Source organism: Musca autumnalis, unplaced genomic scaffold (genome assembly GCF_047663935.1).
Source record: "Musca autumnalis isolate F117 unplaced genomic scaffold, ASM4766393v1 scaffold_1, whole genome shotgun sequence".
Classification (NCBI taxonomy): Eukaryota; Metazoa; Arthropoda; class Insecta; order Diptera; family Muscidae; genus Musca; species Musca autumnalis.
In genome coordinates, this window is record NW_027411644.1 from 163,877,144 (window position 1) to 163,900,040 (window position 22,897).

At 34.4% G+C, this 22,897-nt stretch overlaps 1 protein-coding gene across 2 annotated transcripts in view; it reads right to left on the bottom strand.

The window, feature by feature from the left end:
• Window positions 1-5,661: 5,661 nt before the first annotated feature.
• cpx (synaptic transmission protein complexin) overlaps window positions 5,662-22,897 on the bottom strand; it is a 1,026,747-nt gene continuing 1,009,511 nt past the window's right edge. For both annotated transcript variants that reach the window (XM_073958834.1, XM_073958833.1), the window contains one exon: window positions 5,662-15,891. The gene's annotated coding sequence lies outside the window, so the exon portion shown is untranslated. The remainder of the gene's footprint in view (window positions 15,892-22,897) is intronic.

Consider the following 22,897-nt stretch of genomic DNA (forward strand, 5'->3'; position numbering starts at 1 on the left):
ATACGAGGCAGCAGCAAGTCGTGGAGACTTAAAAACAGTTTTTAACATAACAAGAAAACTTTCGGGTAAAAAACAAAATTCAAATATACCGATTAAAGGCAAATACGGAACTATTCTCACGGACACAGACGCACAGTGGAAAAAAATACCGATATAGCGCGCCAAAAGTCAAAAAAATCACATACGCCAATTTAAAAATGATTATTGCAGTATTAATCTAAGGTGTCCACAGAATGCAACGGCATTTAAAATAATTTGTTTTGCGTCAGTCTAAGCGGAATAACGGCCCGTTTTTGGTTGACATTTTATGAACTAGTTTTCATAATATAGTTTAGTAGTAAATTTGTGATCGTCGCATGCTCTCTTCCTACAAAGTAAATTTAAAGCTTTATTAAATTTAACATTTCGTGAAGCAGGTGATTTAAAAAATGTTGAATATAAGATGTTATTTATTGCAACTCGGATTTTACACTTAAAACATGAGACATCCGATTTTTTTTTTCAAATTGAGCACTTTGTTAAAGCTATTACTAAGGAGTGTCGCGGGATGGCGCGTAGATTTTTTATTTTATTTTTAGTACATATAGTTCTTAACTAATTTGTAATATTTTAGCTGCAACAAACTGCAACATTTTATTTTATTACTATTTTTATCAATATCATTTTTTTATGTAAAAATGCTGAAATTAGAGCGGAACCTTTCTATGGGGGTCATATCAATGCGTGTACCTGTGCCGAAAATTCTCCGTCGGAATATTTTATACCACCAACGAAGACTAAATGTCAACTTTCAGCTATATCGGTTGGATAATATGGCTAAAACCTCCAAAATTACCGAAATCGGTGGTACCGGTCTATGGGGGCTATATGAAAACGTGGTCCTGTACCGAAAATGTTTATACGAGTGTATGCATAACCCCCACGGAGACTAAATACCAAATCCTAGCCGTTTCGGTTGAATAATATGGTGGAAATCTTTAAAATACCGAAAATCGATAGGTACCATTCTACGGTAATAATACAAATTTACCAAATATATTAATAAATGAAGTAAAATTGTCAATCTATAGCTGTTCATATCGAATTTATGGACAAACATACAATAAAACATAGACTTTTACATAGAACATTGGTGGCGTTTATTTAATTGGGATAGCTGTTACAATTTTGATTTTTCAAAATAGTCTGGCTTAATCCCTTTTGTTGTTTTAATATTTAAAACAACAAGTTTATTAGTGGAGAAGGTTTGGCATTGTTCGCCAAGGGGTAAGGCAAAGAAGACTAGTTTCGATCCACGCCACTGGATCTCATCAGTTCCCTTTGTTTCTTGTTTGTGGATATTCTCCACCGAAGTTATTTTTCAATAACTTCTTCAACAAGGAACTTTTTATACCCAAACATCAATCGTCAGCTCGAAGTATAAACGTAAACAAAGAAAACCCTTCAATGAGAAGTTTTTCTTTGGTAACCTAACACAACTCTGACGAAAGTGTTTACGAAATAAAGCAAACCTTCTTCCACTCGTATGTGTCGTTGATTTTTCAACAAATGCACATACCCAAATGCTGTTTGGTAGCTTATATACCAATATATTAAAACAACAAAAGGGATTAAGCCAGACTATTTTGAAAAATCAAAATTGTAACAGCTATCCCAATTAAATAAACGCCACCAATGTTCTATTTGAGAAACACTGGCACGGTTTTGTGTGTTGTTGGTATATAAGCTACCAAACAGCATTTGGGTATGTGCATTTGTTGAAAAATCAACGACACATACGAGTGGAAGAAGGTTTGCTTTATTTCGTAAACACTTTCGTCAGAGTTGTGTTAGGTTACCAAAGAAAAACTTCTCATTGAAGGGTTTTCTTTGTTTACGTTTATACTTCGAGCTGACGATTGATGTTTGGGTATAAAAAGTTCCTTGTTGAAGAAGTTATTGAAAAATAACTTCGGTGGAGAATATCCACAAACAAGAAACAAAGGGAACTGATGAGATCCAGTGGCGTGGATCGAAACTAGTCTTCTTTGCCTTACCCCTTGGCGAACAATGCCAAACCTTCTCCACTAATAAACTTGTTGTTTTAAATATTAAAACAACAAAAGGGATTAAGCCAGACTATTTTGAAAAATCAAAATCATAGACTTTTACTTTTGGCGCGCTAAATCGGTAGTTTTTTTCCACTGTGAGACGCCCAGCTCAAAAGAGGGAAGGAGCACTTTGAGGAAATCCTAAATCACACTGCAGAATCAGCTACCGAGTTAAATAACGATGTAGTACAAAGCCAAACCAACAATCGCCCTACGGAATATAATTTGCCTGAGAATTTTACAAATGCGACCCAGAATATTTCGCTGAAATACTCTCACCATTTATAACCAAAATCTGGGAAACAGAAACGATCCCGTAAGAATGGAAAGAAAGCCTCATAATAAAAATACCAAAGAAAGGAGACTTAAAATTTTGCACCAACTGGAGAGGCATATCATTAACACCATCTATATGCAAAATTTTCAACAGAATTATACTCACCCGCATACTCGAGCCACAAGACAAATGCCTCCGTAAAGAACAAGCAGGGTTCAGACCTAACCGCTCCTGTGTGGACCAAATAAATAGTCTGTGATTGATTATCGATCAGTGCAACGAGTTCAACACACCATTGTATTTAACCTTCTTCGATTTTGAAAAAGCCTTCGACGCTCTTAGTAGAAGCAAAATCTGGAAAGCACTTGGGAACAAAGCGTCCCTACCAAAATATTAAATTTGATAAAAGCACAATACACCAACTCAACGATGAGAGTTTTTCTCAAGGGCAAGATTAGCGAAGCTTTCAAAACTATCAGCGGATTTAAAGAGGGATGTCTGTTTTCTCCGCTCCTTTCATTACCACGCTTGACGAAATATTGTCATATTTAATAAACCAAAACAAAGGCATCCCTTGGAGACTACTTTATATACTTGAAGATCGGGAATATGCCGACGACATCGTGCTGCTTGCAACAACGAGGGAAAATATGCAATCGAAAATCAATAAATTATCTGAGCAAGCAATAAAATTTGGCCTACAAATAGACGCTGAAAAAACGAAGTGTATGCTTGTAAAATCAAACCAAACCCTTACATTCTTTCTGAACGGAAAATACATGGAAAATGTCAATAACTTTTGCTATCTTGGTAGCAACATCAACCCGACTGGCGCACAGTGCGAAATATGGGCACTTTAGTGGAACTTTACTCATAACTTTTAATGTGAAGAACGTAGGTTACTAAAGCTTTCCAAACTGTTTCTTATAGTTGAGTGTCGTATGTGGATAAATACGGGCCACCTAGTCCTGCGGTTTCCTATAGCCCCCACATATCGTATTAGGTTCATTTTTCAACCGATTTTGCTGCAAATTGGTATATTGGGGTTTCAGTGGATGGAGAACATACATATGTCCAAAATATTGTCAATATCTGTACGCGTATAGGTATAGCCCCCATTGAACGGTACCGGCTAATATAACATATTTTAAAGATTCCAAGCACATTTACCAAACTATTTGTTTGCATTTTGGTATTTTATGTTCTCCGTAGTTAGAAAACCGTTTTGCGATATATTAGCAAAGTATTTTCTCGTTTTGCTATAGTCCCAATATGAGGGGGGCACAACATTTGGGATATTTAAATGGTGTTAGGTAATTATTGCCAACCGAGTTTGGTTTACTTTAAAATTTGTCTTCATTGAATAGAAAATATTCTAAAAAACAATTCAGAGCATAGATCCTTGCTGTGGCCCCTCCTCCCAAGCAACCACATATGTTAGTAAATGAAAATTTTTTTTTGAGATTTTTTTATTTTTCGTATAGTGTCATTGATATAACATAAATTTTACAAATTAACGGTTTCGACTGAGGATATGTTTATCTTATTACACGATTCTGCAAATGAGTATATCACCTAAAAGCATCTGGTGCAACTATGCTTTGACTTAGGTACTTAACGATGTCCTGAAAAAACTGCTCAAATTTGAAATTTTTTAAAATGTGAATGAAATTCGCAGGAATAGTCATAAAACTATTAAAAGCAACATTTCTTCGTATTGGTGAACCCATTTTGGGATAAACGAAAACGTCTAATGCCGGTTCTTCTATCAAATTTTCAAAAATATAGATATATGAATATTCCAATGACTTTAATTTTTGGTTTGTCTATAGAAAAATATCCTACATCTCAGAAAATGTGCGATTTATTCTGCAATACATTAAAAAACCTCCAAAACTTATAAAAAAAAACATTTTTGGTAGACGAATAGCAACCAAACTAAATTAGATATTACAAATCTATAACGCCAAATAATCAAAAAATTGTCGAGAATTATAACAGCAACAAAAACTATAGTCAACTAACGTACAATTTGTTTGTATCACTATATTACTTAAGCAAAGCTAGAAGCGATTTTTTAATAAAATTAATATTGTTAAACAAAAGTGCAACTTTTAAGTGCATTTCTAGTTGTTTCGCGGGGTAAATCGCAAAACTGAATATGAAGCATTAGTCATGGGATGCTTAGCAATAGAATTCAACAATAATCTCATAGGTTTTATGTACTTTAATTTTTGAGTAAAGTTCCACTAAAGTTCCCATATTTCGCACTGTGCGGCGGAGCAATAGGCGTAGTCAACATGCGCTTCCAAAAAGACAGAGGCGCGTTCTGCAGCCTAAAAAATTTCTGCCCCAGAGCATATTCTCCAAAATCAAAACTGCACATATACAATGCCTGCGTCCAGTCAGCACTACTGTATGGATCTGAAACCTGTCTAGTGAATGATAGTATTAAAAATAAACTGCAAGTTTCCACCAACAGATGTTTTTACAACATTCTAAAAATATGGTGACCAAGGACCATTTCAAATGAAGACCTTCTTCAACTGGTTCAACAAGAAGATGTTAACACACTAATAAAACGACGTAAATACAACTGGATTGGCCACACAATCCGTAAGCCTATTGACGATTAACCTGCAAAGCGTTCCTTAACCCCAAAAAGTGGTAAAATTGACAGCAATTTTTAAGAGAGTGGGAGGGGAGAGAGAGCACATATGCCTTTCTCTTCTACCACAGGCTACCAGACAAATTTCTGCAGGTAAAAAATGGTAGAACTGATTTTTTTGACGATTATTTCACAATGAAGAAAAAATTAACGAAAAACAGAAAAAGGCAAACACTGACAAAACAAAATTAAAAACTGTGAAATAAAAGAAGAAAATTGATATTTTATGTTTCTTTTTGGCATTGCTTCCAGATTTACCATTTTTTCGTTCATTTACTTTTCTGGTAAAAATGTTCATGTGAAAGCAACTTTGAGCAAATTTTGTCAGTTTTCTCTTTTACCACTTTTACCATTAAAAAGTAAAGGAACAAAGCTTGTAAGTCATATCTTAAAAGTTTTTACTTGTCAAAATAAATCCGAGTTTGTTTGATTTAATTAAACAGTGCTTTCTGCAATTATAATATTAGGCATATACATACTTTTTTTGGAGTGACTTTTGTGGTAATAGTGATGACGCTGCGATATTTCAAAAGGAAAATGTCAATTTAAAGTTTGTATGTAAAATGTTGCATTATGTTACTTACCTTTCCATCCTTTCATTATTATAAAAGAAGAACATTGGTTGGTTTTATTTATTATTGGCATTTATTCAAGTTTTATATATGTATATATAATGTTTTTAAAAACCAATTAAATTGTTTATTTATAATTTTGTTGCAATATGTAACTTTTTTTGAACATTACTTATTTTATATATATAGATTACAGTATCTATCAAATACATATGTTTTAAAAATAAATCCAACATTGTTTCTTTGTTCTCACAAATATTCTTAGGATATGAATAAATGAGTGTGTGTGAGTAATGAATTATATGTATGCTTTTTTATGTAAATGTATAAATTGTAAGGGGGTTTACTGTATTAATATTAATTGGTTGTCAGAATTAAATATTAAATATTTTTGCGTCAAGGGTTTTATTTTGTTATTTTTTTATAAGTTTTTTTTTTTGTTTATTAAAAACTAATGTCGTTGTTTATTGAAGTTCCATATGATCTGCAAATTTAAACTCAGTTTCATTTTATGATTCCAGCGTCATTCTTTTGTGTTATTTGTTAAGGGGTTTTTATAATTATTTTTGTTATATATGTATGCAGTACTGTTGTCGGCATTGACCTATTTAATTTTTTTGTATACTAATTCTAGTTAATATTAATTTGAAATTTTCTAAATGATAAATAAACTCGAACTCACATTTTATGGTATTTTTTGAAAAAATACATTTTTTAAATTGTTTTTTTTTTAATTTCTTTCTTTCTTCAATTTATTAATATTAACACTTTAACTTTTAAATTTATTAATACATGGTTTCTTAGTATAAATTCATAAATATTGCATATATATTTTATTTAACATAATTTTTGAAAGATTTTTGAAATTACATTAGCGTAGACATTTCATTATCCTTTAGAGATAATCAGTTTTTTTTCAACTATTAGGAATTGTTTACTATTTCATTTGTTTTTATTTAAGGGGAACAAGGCAACTAATTTTGTGTCTTTTCTGTGTTGGTTTTCATCTTTCATTAAAATGGCAAATATATTAGAAATTTCATGAAACGAATTCGACATAAATTATGTTTAATTTGGAATTTATTTTAAAGCTTGTTATACATATTCAATACTGCAAATTTTCAATAATCTTCAAAGTAGACATGACAATAAAACAGTACTGGCATTAAAACTGAGTATTTTGAAATGTATCCCAAATTAAAGAAAACACCACTAACACTTTGTTTAATTTCAGTACTAGACGGTTTGCGATTGCTGTGTGCTCACACACACACACAATAACATTCACTTTTTTATTAATTTTTTTGGCAAGATAATAAATGTTTCACACTAATATAAAGGAACAATTTATTAACAATATTCAATAAAAGTAAAAAAATAGTAATTATTCGAATCCCACTACCAAATAGGACTTAAAATTTTTGTAATTAATCATAGTTTATTACAAACATTTTTCAAGAAAATCGAAGAGTACTATCACTGTTAAAAATTGATTTAAAATATTAAATTGCGAAAACTGCATCAATTTTTTCTATGTTTTTACTAGGTAGCTGATAAAAAAAAGACTTTTTCTATTTGGACCAATGTTAAAAAGTTATGATTATTTTTTTCCATAAAGTATTCAAAATTCGATTTTTCAAGGAGCGATGCCTCTGGAACCGTTAGTAAAAAAAAATTGAAAACATACTGAAATGTTTTGCTGAGGAGCAGCATCAACACAGCAAAAACCAGTAGGGAAACTATAAAAGTCGGGCGTGGCCGACGGTATGATACCCTTCACCAATGTGAATATATAAAATAATTTGGGAGTTATATCCAAATCTTGACCGATTCGATATAACTTGGTACATTTATTTCTAGACCAAATTCCGTTACTCATTCCAAACTTCATCACAATTGGACAGATATAGCATGTTTCGTGCATCAAATACCGAAAATATATATGGGAGCTATACACATATCTGAACCGATTTCGATTAAATTTACCACATCTATTTCTAGGCTGAATTCAGTCAAATATTCTAAATTTCATCAAACTCGGACATATATAGCGTGTTTTGTGCAGCAAATACGTGAAATCGGCCGAGAATATATGTATATATGGGAGCTATAGCCAAGTCTGAACCGATTTTCACCAAAAACAACGACGTTCTTACTATAGCTAAAAATATAATGTTCCCCAATTTCAAGCTGAATCGTATTATAACACTGTGCAACATTTTTGAGGTGATCTTGTGCAAACAATTCGAACTGTGGATTTTTTAAAAGTACAGACCCAAACGACAAAACGCCCTATTTGGGTTTTGTTGTGTCAGATCCAGCTCGGATTTTATGGCCCCATCTAAATATGATTAAATATTGAGTTTTTAGAGAAATTCGGGGCTATATCTCTGAAACCAATGCGAATCTTCTTCTGACCTCTGAAGCAAATTTGTAGATAAAGACAAGAATAAAATATTTAGAGAATTAAGAAACTCGAAAAACTACATTTATTGCCTCAAATTTCAAAATATATGTAAAAATTCCACAATTTTTATTCATTTCGCACCGTATCTCCAAAACCGTTAACTTTTTCTGAATATTATCTTTTGGAAAAATATTCCCTGGAATGTAATACACAACTCTTCAGAACATGTCATTGTTCTAAAATGCCTCTATCCCGTTGTTTTCAGTACATTTTTCAACGACGATTTAATAAAAATGTCAATAATGTAGTGAAATCCGAAATGCGAGAATAAACTGTTGGTGTGAACTGTGTTTGAAATACGTGTTGTAAAAGATATGGTGCAAAATACCGCAGAAACAACATGAAGTAAGCATTTTAGAGTTTCAGAATGTTCTAAAGAATTGTTGAGAACTTTATTTGGAAGATTTTTGCAAAAGGTTACTTGGTTCAACTCCCAATAGTTTAGCCGATACTGACCAGAATTTTAGCAATTATGTAAAATTTTCTACATTTTTAAGATTTTGATGCCACAGATGGAGTTTTTCTTATGTGGTTTCTTCAAAAGATAAATTCTACTGGTTTATGGCTACAATATTGCTAAAGACAGCAAGGCCAAATTCCTATTCATTCCTGAGATAAAGGCCTGATAAATGCAAAAAAGTGTACATTTAGCCCGGTTTAGATGAGGCCATAAAATCCGAACTGGATCTGACAGGACAAAACCCTACTAGGGTTTTTGTAGTCTAAATATGTACTTTCAAAAAATCCATACTAAAAGTTGTTTGCATTTTCAGTGTTGCATAGTGTAAATGCGACCTGTACGTTGCGAACAAAAAATCATGGACAGACGGACAGATGGACGGACATGCATAAATCGACTCAGAAAGTGATTCTATGTATATCCCCAAAAGGAATTATGGGTCTATTTCGTTTCCTTTTCCATGTTACATACAAATGCACAAAGACATAATACACCTTACCACAATGAAGTGTAGGGTATAATAAAGGAAATCAAAACCCACATTTTGAAAAATTTTCCGATTTCACTCAGCAATATTTTCAATATTAAAAGTTTTGTTTACGTTTTTTTGCAGTTGTGGATTCTTTAAAATTCCCTCTTTCATATCGAGTGGACAATGACCTCCCTGTGGCGCCACCTGGGAAGCTGCCTTTAACACCCGTTAAAGGTAGTGAGCTAACATTTACCGCGCGTTCACCCATATGAAGGTCAAAAACTTGAGTTTGGTCGTCCTTTAGAAGAAGCAGCTTACTATGGAAAAAACTATAGAAAAGAAAAACAAACCCCTCTTAAGTTGACGAACCCCACAAACGTTTAAAGGACCATGATCTACGAATCTGCACCTGGAATGTTCGTACTCTTTATAGAGTAGGTGTAGTCTACGCTTTGGCAGATGTACTTGAAAAGTACAATGCCAACATTACTGTCATACGGGAAATACGATGGATTGGGAAGGACGTCACAACAACATCTAAAGATGACGCACTGTATTATAGCTGCCATGGCACAAAGCATGAGTTTGGTTGCGGATTTGTAGTTGGTCGGGGGTTAAAACATCTGGTCTCCAGCTACTTCCCAGTGAATGAAAGTTTCGCTACAATTCGATTAAAAGCAAAATTCTTCAACATCAGCTTTATCTGCGCTCATGCTTCCACTGAAGATAAGGACGAACAGACCAAAGATATATTTTACGAGCGCTTAGAAGAAACATGTGACCGTTGTCCTGCCCATGACATTAAAATATTCATGGCGATTTTGATGCCAAAATTGGAAAGGAAAATATCTTTTGCCCAACAGTCGGGAAATTCAGTCTCCACAACGGTATGAGGCTGACAGACTTTGCAGCGGCCAAAAACATGGTAGTTAGCAGCACCAGATTTAAGCATATCGACATTTATAAGGGCACCTGGCTGTCTCCGGATCAGAAAACAATTAATCAAATTGATCACGTTATGATTGATGGGAAAACATTCATCGAGCGTAAACAACAAATCGGATCACTACCTTGTTGCATCAAAGGTACTTAGCCGATTAAACGTAGTAAATAAAGTACGAACAAACACAACACGGAAGTTGGACATTGGTGAGCTGCAATCACAACAGATAGCCACAGCATATTTCACTCAACTGGCCCAATTGCTTAATTCAAAGTACACCACGTTCCGATAACATATCAACACAATTGCAATGTATTGCCCACTCCATGCAAAAAAAAAAACAGCCGCAAAACGCATACTTTGATACCAAAGATCATGATATTACCAGGAGTGTGGTGCTGCTACCGAAGAGAAAAATGCGTAGCGCACGAGAGGGGTATCGAGAGAAAAGGAAAAAGAGAGAAATGGAAAAGCGGGAGTGGGAAAAGGTAAAGGCAGCAAGGTAAGTTGGTAACTGATGCAGATAGTGTACTCAGGATATGGAAAGAGCATTTTTCTAACTTTTGGTATCCAATATTAGCGAAGACGACGAAGATACCACATTTCCCATGCTTTGGCTGAAATTTGGTACTTAGTCTTTGTTGGAGGTAAAAACCTTTCTGACTAAAATTTGTCGGTATTGGTCCACGGTTCGATATATTAAACGGTACCTCCCGATGTTCGTAATTCTGAAGGTTGTAACGTCAATGTCCCACCGGAAGACTGAATTTTGTTATTAAGTCTTCCATGGGGTTATCAAATATTCCAGAAGAGAATTATATTTTCTCCTATATTTACCATTGAAGCATACCTCTTGATATAGCCCGGTATTCTGAAGGTTAGCCAAATTTTTTGCCGAACTTGCTGAAATTTGGTATTTAGTCTTCTTCTTTTTCATAAACGAAAGGAAACTAATTGTTGCATTTAACTTCAATACAAGTCGTGGTGGAGGATATAACAAGTTCGGCCTGGTCAAATCTAACGCCGTTCGTAATTGTTTTAAATTCTGAGCGCCATATATCTTGAACGGAACAACCGATTTGGTTCACACTTTGGATATCATAATATACATATTGTCCAAACTTGGTTTAAGTTTGAAACTGACCATTTCGGTCTACTTCTTAGGGTACCTCCATTATATAATTCAACATTCTTGCTTAAGTGCAATTTGGAACTGTTTACTGAAGGTACTCCTTGGGGTCCTGTTTACAGCGATATTATGGTTTTCGTGCGGCGGACATAATGATCCAAAAACTCCAAAGTGTGACCAACTTTAATGATCGAAGGGCGCGATATCTATCGAAAGGAATGACTCCCAAAATAAGATCAACTTCCAAAAAGAACTATGTCAGTTCATTTCTTCAGGCACCTCCTCCGCAACACTTTTGAACTTTAATCCAAATTCATGTATGTGTCTGCCGACCAAAAAAATCCCCGAGTATACATTATTATTGGGGAAATGATTTTTAGTTGTGTAACAGGTATTCGATGTGTCCATAGATGTATCAATTCATACAGACTGAGGGTATATCTCTGTCGACAAAGCCGACTGATTATTTTTTACTTGTTATAAGTAAAATTTGCAACAGCTGAAAATGGAAAGTAGTTACAACTACCAAAAGTTAATACTGTTGCAACTGGGAATGAACAGCGCTTTTGAAAATCTCCTGATATGTAAATCCAGATAAATAACTAACGCTGTGCAACAAAATTCTTTTTTTTAATGATAAGAAAAACTGATTAGATTATGAAAGTAGAGCTAAAAATATGAGACACGTTTATAGGCGTTTTTATAGTTTACATCGAAAAGTAACCAAAGTAGGCGGGGCGAGTTCCGCCCATTTCTAGTTTTTTCGAAATATTCGAGTTAAGATATCTTCGGGTCTTTGCATATTAGGTATAAGTATCTTTGGCAACTTTACAGAGGAGGATGTGGGGAATATTTTTGTTAAAAATTTTAACCCTCATGCGGTTCGTCGAAGGGGTCTTTTTGGTCCTTTTGTAGAAAATCTTTCAAAAACTCCCTTAAAATGTGATCACATCAAATAATCTAGAAAATTGTTCGTCATCAAATTTTACTATAGGTCTCAGAATACACCAAATCTGTAAATCTTTTATAATTGCCAGAAATCTCTAAAAATGGGTTAAAGGGTTAAAGTCGAGTTTCAACTGATTTTATTCAAACTTGTCCCTCAAAACATAACTTTAGAGAGATGACGTCAAAGACAAAAATATTCTTCATCAAATTTTGTGACCCATAGTATATATATAGTAGTTATATATCATGAAAATATTGCTTTGGTGGAATTAACCCTAGAAAATGACATAAATGGCTATATTCTAAATGGATTTGTTATTGTCATTTATGAAACAGTTATTTATGTTTTTTTAGGATTAATTCCGTAAATGTCACCAAAGCAAGAGTTGCTCCCATCATTGTATTATTTTGGACCACGTCAAATCGTACATGTGAGAGCCCACATGACACCTATATTTTAACTGGACCATAGCGGAAAAACCTCTCTTGTATTTTTACATACAATAAATATAAGCAACCAGTGGCTTATCCTAACTAAGTAATTTGAGTTAAAAGTACTAAAAATACGCCATTTTGAAAACATATTTTTTAATCATATCCCCAAAAAGTGAAGGATTTTGTTAGATTTTGATCCAGTATGGAATTATGTAAAATTAACAGTCCAAAATGAATACAAATAATTTCATCCTAAAATGTATAAATTTGTAATCCAATTCTCTTAATAAAATAGTATACGTAGATAAATACTTTATTCCGAAACTCATAGTGAGATTTTCTGAAGAATTTTTCTTCTTTTGGCACTTTTCACCTATAACCAAGTTTCATATTACTTTCATGTATCAACTCGAAAAAAGAAAGAAAACAATTTCGTCAAAAAAATTGGGAAATATTTTCATGTTTTTTCAGCAAAATTGATACTGATATTTTCATGATACATAATGAAGATAAACATTTCATTTCTTTGGTGACCCATAGTGAAATTTGATGAAGAATATTTTTGTCTTCGACGTCATCTCTCTAAAATTATGTTTTGAGGGACAATTTTCAATAAACTCAGATGAAGTTCGACTTTATCCCTAAAACGCGTTTTTATACCCTCCACCATATGGAGGGTATAATTAAATTTGTCATTCCGTTTGTATCACATCGAAATATTCGTCGGAGACCCTATAAAGTATATATATTATTGATCAGCATAAAATTCTATGTCGATTTGACCATGTCCGTCTGTCCGTCCGTCCGTCCGTCTGTCTGTTGAAATCAAGATACAGCTCGCAATTTTAAAGATAGAGAGTCAAAATTTGGTACAGAAGTTTTTATTACTTGCAGGATGGTTGGTATTGAAAATGGGATATATCGGTCCACGTTTTGATATAGCCCCCATAGAACGGTACCTCCCGATTTTCGGTATTTTTAAGGTTTTAGCTTCATTATCCTACCAAAATGGCTGAAATTTGGTACGTAGTCTTCTTTAGGGGTATAAAACTTTCCTCCAGAATTTTGTCGGTATCGGTCCACACCTTCATATAGCCCCCATAGAACGGTACCTCCCGATTTTCGGTATTTTTAAGGTTTTAGCTTCATTATCCTACCAAAATGGCTGAAATTTGGTATGTAGTCCTCTTTGGGGGTATAAAACTTTCCACGAGAATTTTGTCGGTATCGGTCCACACCTTCATATAGCCCCCATAGAACGGTACCTCCCGATTTTCGGTATTTTGAAGGTTTTAGCTTCATTATCCTACCAAAATAGCTGAAAATTGGTACGTAGTCTTCTTTAGGGGTATAAAACTTCCCCCAGAATTTTGTCGGTATCGGTCCACACCTTCATATAGCCCCCATAGAACGGTACCTCCCAATTTTCGGTATTTTGAAGGTTTTAGCTTCATTATCACACCGAAATGGCTTAAATTTGGTACGTAGTCTACGTTGGTGGTACAAAACTTTCCCCCAGAACTTTGTCGGTTTAGGTCCATGCCTTCATATAGCCCCCATAGAACGGTACCTCCCGATTTTCGGTATTTTGATCGTTGTGGCCTCAATATTCCACCGAAATGGCTGAAATTTGGTATTTAGACTTCGTTGGGGGTACTCAAACTTCCCCTTTAAATTTGTATAGGTATAGGTCCACGCCTTCATATAGCCCCCATGGAAAGGTACCTCCCGATTTTTCGTATTTTGAAGGTTGTGTCTTCAATATTACACTAAAAATGGCTGAAATTTGGTATTTAGTCTTCAATGTGATATAAAACTGTTCGCCAGAAATATGTCTGTACAGGTCCACGCTTTCATATTGCCCCATTTCTGACTAAAATTCGTCGGTATAGGTCCACGTTTCGATATAGCCCCCATAGAACGGTACCTCCCGATTTTCGTAATACTGACGATTGTGACGTCAATATCCAACCGAAATGGCTGAAATTCGTTATTTCGTTTTCCAAGAGTTATAAAATATTCCAGAATAGTATTATCAGTATAGGTCCACGTCTTCCTATATCCCCATAGAAGCGTACTTCTTGATTTTCGGTATTTTTTAAGTTTTAGCCACATTCTCTTTCCGAAATATAGGAAATTTTGTATTTAGTCTTCTTTGAGCCTAAAAACTTTCCGTCAGAAATTTGTCGGTATAGATCGACGTTTTGAAATAGCCCCCCATAGAATGGTGCCTCACATTGTTTTGCCGAAATTGCTGAAATTTAGTATTAAGTCTTCTTCATACACGAAAGGAAACTAATTATTCCATTTTACTTCAATACAACTTGTGGTGGAGGGTATAACAAGTTCGGCCCGGCCGAACTTAACGCCGTTCTTACTTGTTAATATTTAGAGATTTCTGGCGATTAGAAAAGATCTACAGATTTGGTGTATTCCTAGACCTTTAGTAAAATTTTATGACCAGAAATTTTCTAGAATATTTGGATTTGATATGATCACATTTTTAAGGATTTTTTGAAAGATTTTCAAAAAAAGGACCAAAAAATACCCCTTTGATGATCCGCATGAGGGTTAAGATTTTGAAAAAAAAATACTCCCCACATCCACCTCTGTAAAGTTGCCAAAGACACTATATACCTAAAATGCAAGGATGCTGAGATATCTTAACTCGAATATTTCGAAAAAACTAGAAATGGGCGGAACTTGCCTCGCCTACTTTGGTCACTTTCCGATGAACACTTTAAAAACGCCGATACACCTGTATCATATTTTTAGCTCTACTTTCATAATCTACTCAGTTTTCCTTGTCATTTTTTTGTTTGTTGTCGCACAGTGTAATCATAACTTTAAACAAACATTGCTTCTGCATGAAATTTCCAAAATATTTGTTAGCATATCATCATAGCATATATTCCACCATTTTATATATGTATATTTTATATGTATGTTGTATATTTTTATGTATATTTATTGTTTTTATTTTATTATTAATTTCATTAATATTGTTTATCTAATATTTAAATATTTATAACCTTGTCATTTAAGTTAAGTTATAATCAAATAAATGTAAAAACAGCGCAAATTTGTTTTATTAGATATATGTATATGTATGTATATTCAGCTTGTGGGATTTCAATAGATGTTTTGGTTGTGTTTGTATGTATGTATGTATGTACGTATGTTAGTGTTTATAACATTTTTGAAATTTTGAAACCATTGTCCAAATTATTTCTTGTATGTGTTTGTATGTACATGTATTTGTCCGTTTAGCTATGTTTTGTTTATTTGTTTTAGTCTATATGCCAATTTGTTTGTATGTATGTTTTGTTTAGGTTTCATCTCTCTTTTATAATTTTATGCAGTTATTTTTAAAATAAATTTTTCAAAGGACAATTTTTGAAAGCATCACTGAGGCGTTTTTTAAATTTGGCTGTAAATAGAAGTAAACACCAAAACAAGAAATTAGACAGAGCAATGGGCAAAGTAAACAAAATCTTAAATTAAATGATATGAATAAAAAATAAATTTTTTAAATATCACATAAAGTGCATGTCATTGTATGTATTTAAATATGTTTAATGTTTGTATTTTGTTTAGAGATGCAATTTTCTAAAAATTCTACAAATGCATGTGATTTCCTATATTGTGTGGTTCTACATACTATACCTTCATTTCGATTTTAAGAATGATGTTTTGATTTTCTACATTGTGTATACGATCTGAAATCTCGAGCACATCTTTTGAAAACTATATACTAACGTAAAAAATATGTACATTTTCAGTCTATCTATATTAAAATTACATACGGTTATTTCAGTAAATTTGAAACACTATTCATAAAATTCAAATTATTCAAAATATCATTTCAATTGAAATTAGAATTGCTTTCAATGTAGGTTTGGACTCTGAGCTGTTATTGGTCGGCCTCCAACCAAGCCACTCTTTTATATCGTAGACTTCGAATTATAATTTATCTCCTATATTTAATTCTATTTATGTACATGATAAGAATGTATGTAAGTATTTTACACCATGTAAGTTTGATAGAGAAGTTTTGGGCAAATCAGGTTTTTAGTTCAAGAGTTATAATGCCCAAAAACTAGAAGAAAGGCAATGGCTAAGCCGACTACAAATGTTGCTAAATGATATTGCCAAAAGCAAATGAGATTAAAAACATAGCTTAAACCTGGTAAATCCGGTTAGTCAGCTTTCGTCCAATCGTACGGAGTCCTCTAAATACTAATTATTATTTTTTAAAACTCAACTGCAGTGTCAAGTAGACCTATATGCTGCACATATTAAATTTATATAGGTGTAGAAGAAAGTCTGCGAACTTTTCTGTTTTCGGAAGCAAATCAAATTAGCTGAGGTTAAGCTAAATTACTTTTAAAGAAATAAGAACGGCGATAAGTTCGGCCGGACAGAACATGATATACCCTCCACCACGAGTTGTATAGAAGTAAAATGGAACAATTAGTTTCCTTACGTTTATGAAGAAGACTAAATACCAAATTTCAGCAATTTCAAAATACCGAAATTCGAGAGGTACCATTATCGGGGGGCTATATCAAAACTTCGACCTATACCGACAAATTTCTGGCGGAACGTTTTTAGACTCAAAGAAGACTAAATACAAAACTGCCGATATTTCGGTAAGATAATTTGGCTAAAACCTTCAAAATAAGGAAAATCAAGAAGTACGCTTCTACCCAGCAAAAAAAGTCCTCCCTAAAATCATGGGTTTTGTAAGGGATTTTTGGCAGCCGTAACTACTCGCAAACCCCCTTTCTTCCCCATTATTTTTACAAGAGCATGTCGCACTCAATTTGTAGTTATTTTATGACCACTAGAATAACTAGTTATTCTGTGGCCACTAGAAGTTGAAAAGTAAGTAGAAAAAAATTCTATTTTTAGAACAGTTGATGTAGAGATTTTTTTAATTTCATCACACTTTCTTACTTTTATTTTACTTTATTTAATTCGCTCGCTGTGCGAGTTGAACACACGAACCCTCTGATTTCTAGCCAAAGACAGATTACTTGTAATGGGAAAAGAAGCTTGTTTACATTACTTTGTACTGGGTTACGTAATGACTACTGGATCCGAATTTTTGCTGGGTATGGGAGATATAGGAAGACGTGGACCTATAGAGATAATTCTCTTCTGAAATATTTTATTACCCCACGGAAGACTAAATAACACATTTCAGTAATTTCGGTGGGATATTGACGTCACAACCCTCAGAATTACGAAAATCGGAAGGTACCGTTCTATGAAACGTGGACCTATTCCGACGAATTTCAGTCGGAACTTTGTATGAACATTGTAGTTTCAGAATCCGCTTCTTTCATTTAAAGTTGGTTCAAGCGCACCGTGTATTTTGAGGGTTTTAGGTACTTAGTGGTAGTTGTCATTTGAGATTCTCAGTGGTAGCAAATTTCTACACCAAAAATTGTCAGCATAAGTCCTAGTTCTGGTATAGCCCTGTATGACGGTCGTGATAACAAACGATAAATTGATCCATAGGTCCATGTTTTTATAGCCCGCATGTAACGGTAACTCCCAGTTTTTGGACTTGTGACCAATTTTTTGTATTCTTTAACCGAACTATTTGTAATTTGACATGTGAGGTTCCCAGTGGTCACAAACTTGTCCACCAAAAATTGTCAACATAGGGCCACACTTTGATATAGCCCCATATAAAAGTACCACCCGCTTGAAAGTATATACACTTTCATACGGGCAAAATGTGCCCCATCGAAATCCGTTTCCGACAATTTGGATTTCGTAATATTTTGTCCAAACTTAGTTTAAGTCTGAAGATGGGTTATATCGGTCCACTCCTTCCGGTACCTCCCCTACAAAAGTTTGAAAATATTCGGAAAATTTGTGCGCACGATAACTCTTGAAGGAAATAACCGAATTGGTCCATATTTTGCACATCGTGAAATTTTCTGCCGGACTTAGATGAGGTTACAATATGGATTCAATCGGTCCACTCCTTTGGGTACCTCCCACACTAAATTTCTGAAAAGTTCAGTATAGGACCTGCTCTCGAATCGCTTTGATTTTTGATGTAGCAACTTGTATTCACTGCCCCACATACGACGGTACAAGATTCATCCGGGGCAAGTCCATACTTCCTGAGAAAATAGCCTGAAAGGTTCAAAAAAACCCTATGATACCGTGTGTAGAGGTTGGAGCTCAAGATTGGTTAATATGTATAGCAGATATAGATCTGGTTTGAATATGGATTATATTTGTCCACTCCTTCTTGTACCTCCCGCACAAAATTTCGGATAAGTTCACTTTAAGACCTGCTTTCGAATCACTTTGATTTCTGTTGAAGCAACTTGCATTCACTGCCTCAATTACGACGCTAAAAGTTTTTTTTCAGGGACAAGTCCATACTTCTTGATATGTAGTCGCTGGAGAGGATGATAACTCTCGAACTGATCAATTGATATGGTCCAAAATTTGGCCATATTTGGTCATATTTAGTCCAAAATTAGTTTCAGTTCGAAGATGGGCAACAACTTCCGGTACTTCACCCCAATATTTAAATAAATGTCACTAAAATGGTATGCACGATATCCCTTGAACGGGGCAACCAATTTGGTCCAAACTTTGGATCTCCTAATATTTTGTCCAAATTTAGTTTATCTTCTAAAATGACCGATATCGACCTTCTGGTTAGTGTACCTCCGCCACAAAAGTTCAACATTTGTGCTAAGGGCAGTTTAGAGTCTTGTAGAAGATCCTTTGGAAATGCAGACCGATGCTGTCCGTTGTGGTCCTGTTTACAGCCATATTAGGTTTTCCGTCGACAACCCATGCTTCTTGGCAAACTGGTCCAAAAGTTATACTATGACCCACTGAAATGACTACGAAGGGCACTAAAAAACCTTCTGGCCTAGGCAACACGCTTTTTCGCCAGGCGTCATTTGACATTTTTTGGAAAGTTTGACAGTTTTTAGCCTAAGCGTACTCAGGACAGTTTGACATACGACCATGTGTTTACAGTGACTTGAAAAAATCACTTTGCAAAAAAATGGAATTTACTTGTGAACTATGAAAAACAGGTTTAATGAATTCAATCATGACCGACACTAACAAAAAAACGAAGGTCGTGAGGGTCGGCAAAATCGGCCGTTGTGCCAGAAAAAAATTAAGCCATTCGTGAAAGGATAATGCAGGATCGCTATATTATATACCGTGAGATAGAGGCATCCTTGGGCATTTCTTCCACCAACTACCATTTGATATTGCATGAACAACTGACCGCAAAATTGGATTTTTCTCGCTAGATCCAGCAAAATTGGCCAATCGCTAAAAAAGACTCTTGTGGATTGGTGCAAAGAAATTGTGAATAAAAATAAATGCTGTGCTTCAAACGACATTTATAAGATCGTCACAGACGAAGCTTGGATCTATGCCTAGGAGCTCAAAACAAGACAGGAATCGACCGTTTGGGTCTTCGAAAGCGAGCCAAATCCAACGAAAGCTGTTCATGGAAGAAGACCTTCGAAGCAAATGGTCGTCTGTTTCTTCGACAAACTGACCGTGTGGCGACTATACGTAATTTGTAAGCAGTTTTCTATAAGTTCTTGGGACCATATGGATACAAATTTTTGTACACATGCAGTACTCACAATTACATTCTACCACATACAGTTGCGAAAAAAATAGCACCACCACGAATAACTGTGAAACAATGTTTTATGTAGATGTGAGGCTTTATGTCTATGTTTGGAGGAAACTATTTTAATTTCTCAGTTGAATGTCCTCAAAAACTCGGAATAGAATCAAAAATATATATCAAAGCCCATTAACAGAGGATTGTTAAGCGGTAATAGCAGGGATCTGACTTTGTCGTCAGAGACTAAGCCCTATACATAGCAACAAAACTGTGAATAGTTAACTCGTTGTCGTTGGAATCCTAGAAAATACGACTCTATTTCATTTAGAAGATAAGTTGTCACTGGTTTGGTCCTTCCAAAAGGATACGAACAGCAATATTCTGAGTTATAATCTAGAGGAAAATCAAAGAAATTGGGGTATAGAAGTTCAATGGCCATTCTCTAGGGTTATGCGTTGTTCCTAGATTATGACAAATAAAAAAAGTATCAACTAATGTCAATAAGGTAACTACATAATCAAAACCAACACAAATCATATTGGGAAGTCCTTGAAAAAGAATCCTGCAACCAATACCAGATTCCCCTTGGTTCGATACCTAGCATATCGACAGATGGTACTAACGCCATCAACTAAAGAATAAATCATAAAATCATATAAAAATAAAAATAAAGGCACTTGCTTCTGTTGATGTACTTCTATTCTTGTGTGGTAAAGTGTAGATATGTGTCCAATTTCTATAATTTTAAAAGAATTTTTAATAATGGTGCTATTATTTTTTTCGCCAAATTTTTGGGGTTTTTGTAAAAATTGGTTTATATTTTAAATGAGTTTTGAATAAAAAAATATAGTTTTAGAAAAAAAATATAGTATTAGAGTCGCTTAGTCCTAAATACGCATAAAACGGCCAGCAAAATGTGCACATGTAAATATGAATGCCCGCGAATTATTTTTGTGGGTGGTGGTGCTATTATATTTTTCGCAGCTGCATGAAAAAAACATGAATATTATAGCTCCGACCTTTACGATATAGGCTCAATTTCATTTCTCACAATCTCTAGATGCTGTTGTAATATTTTTACTCAAAAACCCTCTGGCTTATGCAACTTTCAGTGTCGCCAGGTGTCATTTGAAATTTTTTTTCCTAAGCGTACTCAGGTCAGTTTGACATATGACAATTTTTTGCGTTGTTTACAGTGACTTGAAAAAATCACTTTGCAAAAAAATGGAATTTACTTGTGAATAATTTTTCATAGCTTTCGACGTGGAAAATCACGTCAAGAGTGCATCGATCAAACTAAATCTTTGTATGTCGATAAAAGACCATCCTATAGGACTATGAAAAACTGGTTCAATGAATTCAATCGTGGCTGCCACAAGCTAAAAAACGATGGTCGTGAGGGTCGTCCAAACGCGGCCGTTGTGCCAGAAAAAATTAAGCCATGCGTGAACGGATAATCCAAGATCGCAATGTTAAGTATCGTGAGATAGAGACATCCTTGGGCATTTATTCCACCAACTAACATTCGATATTACATAAACACTTGGTGGCAATAATGGGGTTTTTCTCGTTAGATTCCGTGTTCGAAAGACGTTTATAAGATGGATACAGGTGACGAATCATGGAATTATGCGTACGAACCCGAAAAATAGCAGCAATCGTTTTTTAATTTGATTTTTCGCGAATCTGTTTAGACATTTCGGGATTATTTTTGCATCATCGCAAAGAGTACGAATTCAGTTAACGGTAATGACGTATAACAGCTTATTATATCAACTCCGCGATTTGTAGAATTTTTTCTGAACTTCCAAATTAAAACGGACATAACGTTTGCGCGCAAGACTAAATGTTAGTTACGAAAACAGTAATTCCAAAATCAACTTTTTCTTAGTCCATTTCATTGATGTAGCATCAACAATTTTTATACCCTATACCACAATGTGGAAAAGGGTATTATAAGTTTGTTTTGGTAAAAATGCATGTAACACCGCGAAATATTCGTCGGAGACCCCCAATGTGGTATACCAATCTTCATATCTCGACGAGATAAATAGATTTTGAGATGTGTGTCTGTCCGTCCGTCTGTCCATTATAAATTGTAAACACGCTCCAGGCCGCAATTATGGACCGATCGTCACGAAATTTTGTATGGAGGTCGGGTTCAGATCAGAATAGATCCCTATTCTTATTGGTGATGTTCGTGAATTATTTAGGGGGTGAAATGGACCAAAAACATTATATTTATCCAATTTTCTAGCGGCTCTGTAGGTCTCAATAATAGTCCGATCCACTCGTAATTTTAAATAAGGTAAGAGTATATATAACGCTTGGAATTGGAGATGGCGATCGGATAATATTTAGAGGGTTAAATGGACCAAAACTTTTGTGTGAAAATTGTGAAAATTTTTAATATACAGCTTATATCTTAATTCCTGGAAGTGACATTCCGGACAAGTGAGATATACTTGAAAGTGGAACGCTTGACCTTTCAATTGATGCCAATTATGTTGGTGTGCATGATCAGATAACAGAGTTACAGCGTAATATATTCCGTTATTTGTTTGTAGTGTAATAATAAACTCGCTAGAAGTCGCAATTATACATCAATAGTCAGGAAATTTTGCACCGGGTAAGAGTATAGGTCGAAAAAGATACCTACAATTTTGAATGATGATCTGATATTCTTTAGCGGGTGAAATGGACCATTACTTTTGTATGAAAAATATAAACATTTTATTTTTGGTCGATATTTTAATTCCTTGAGGACATATATATTTCGCAAAGTAGCTTACATATG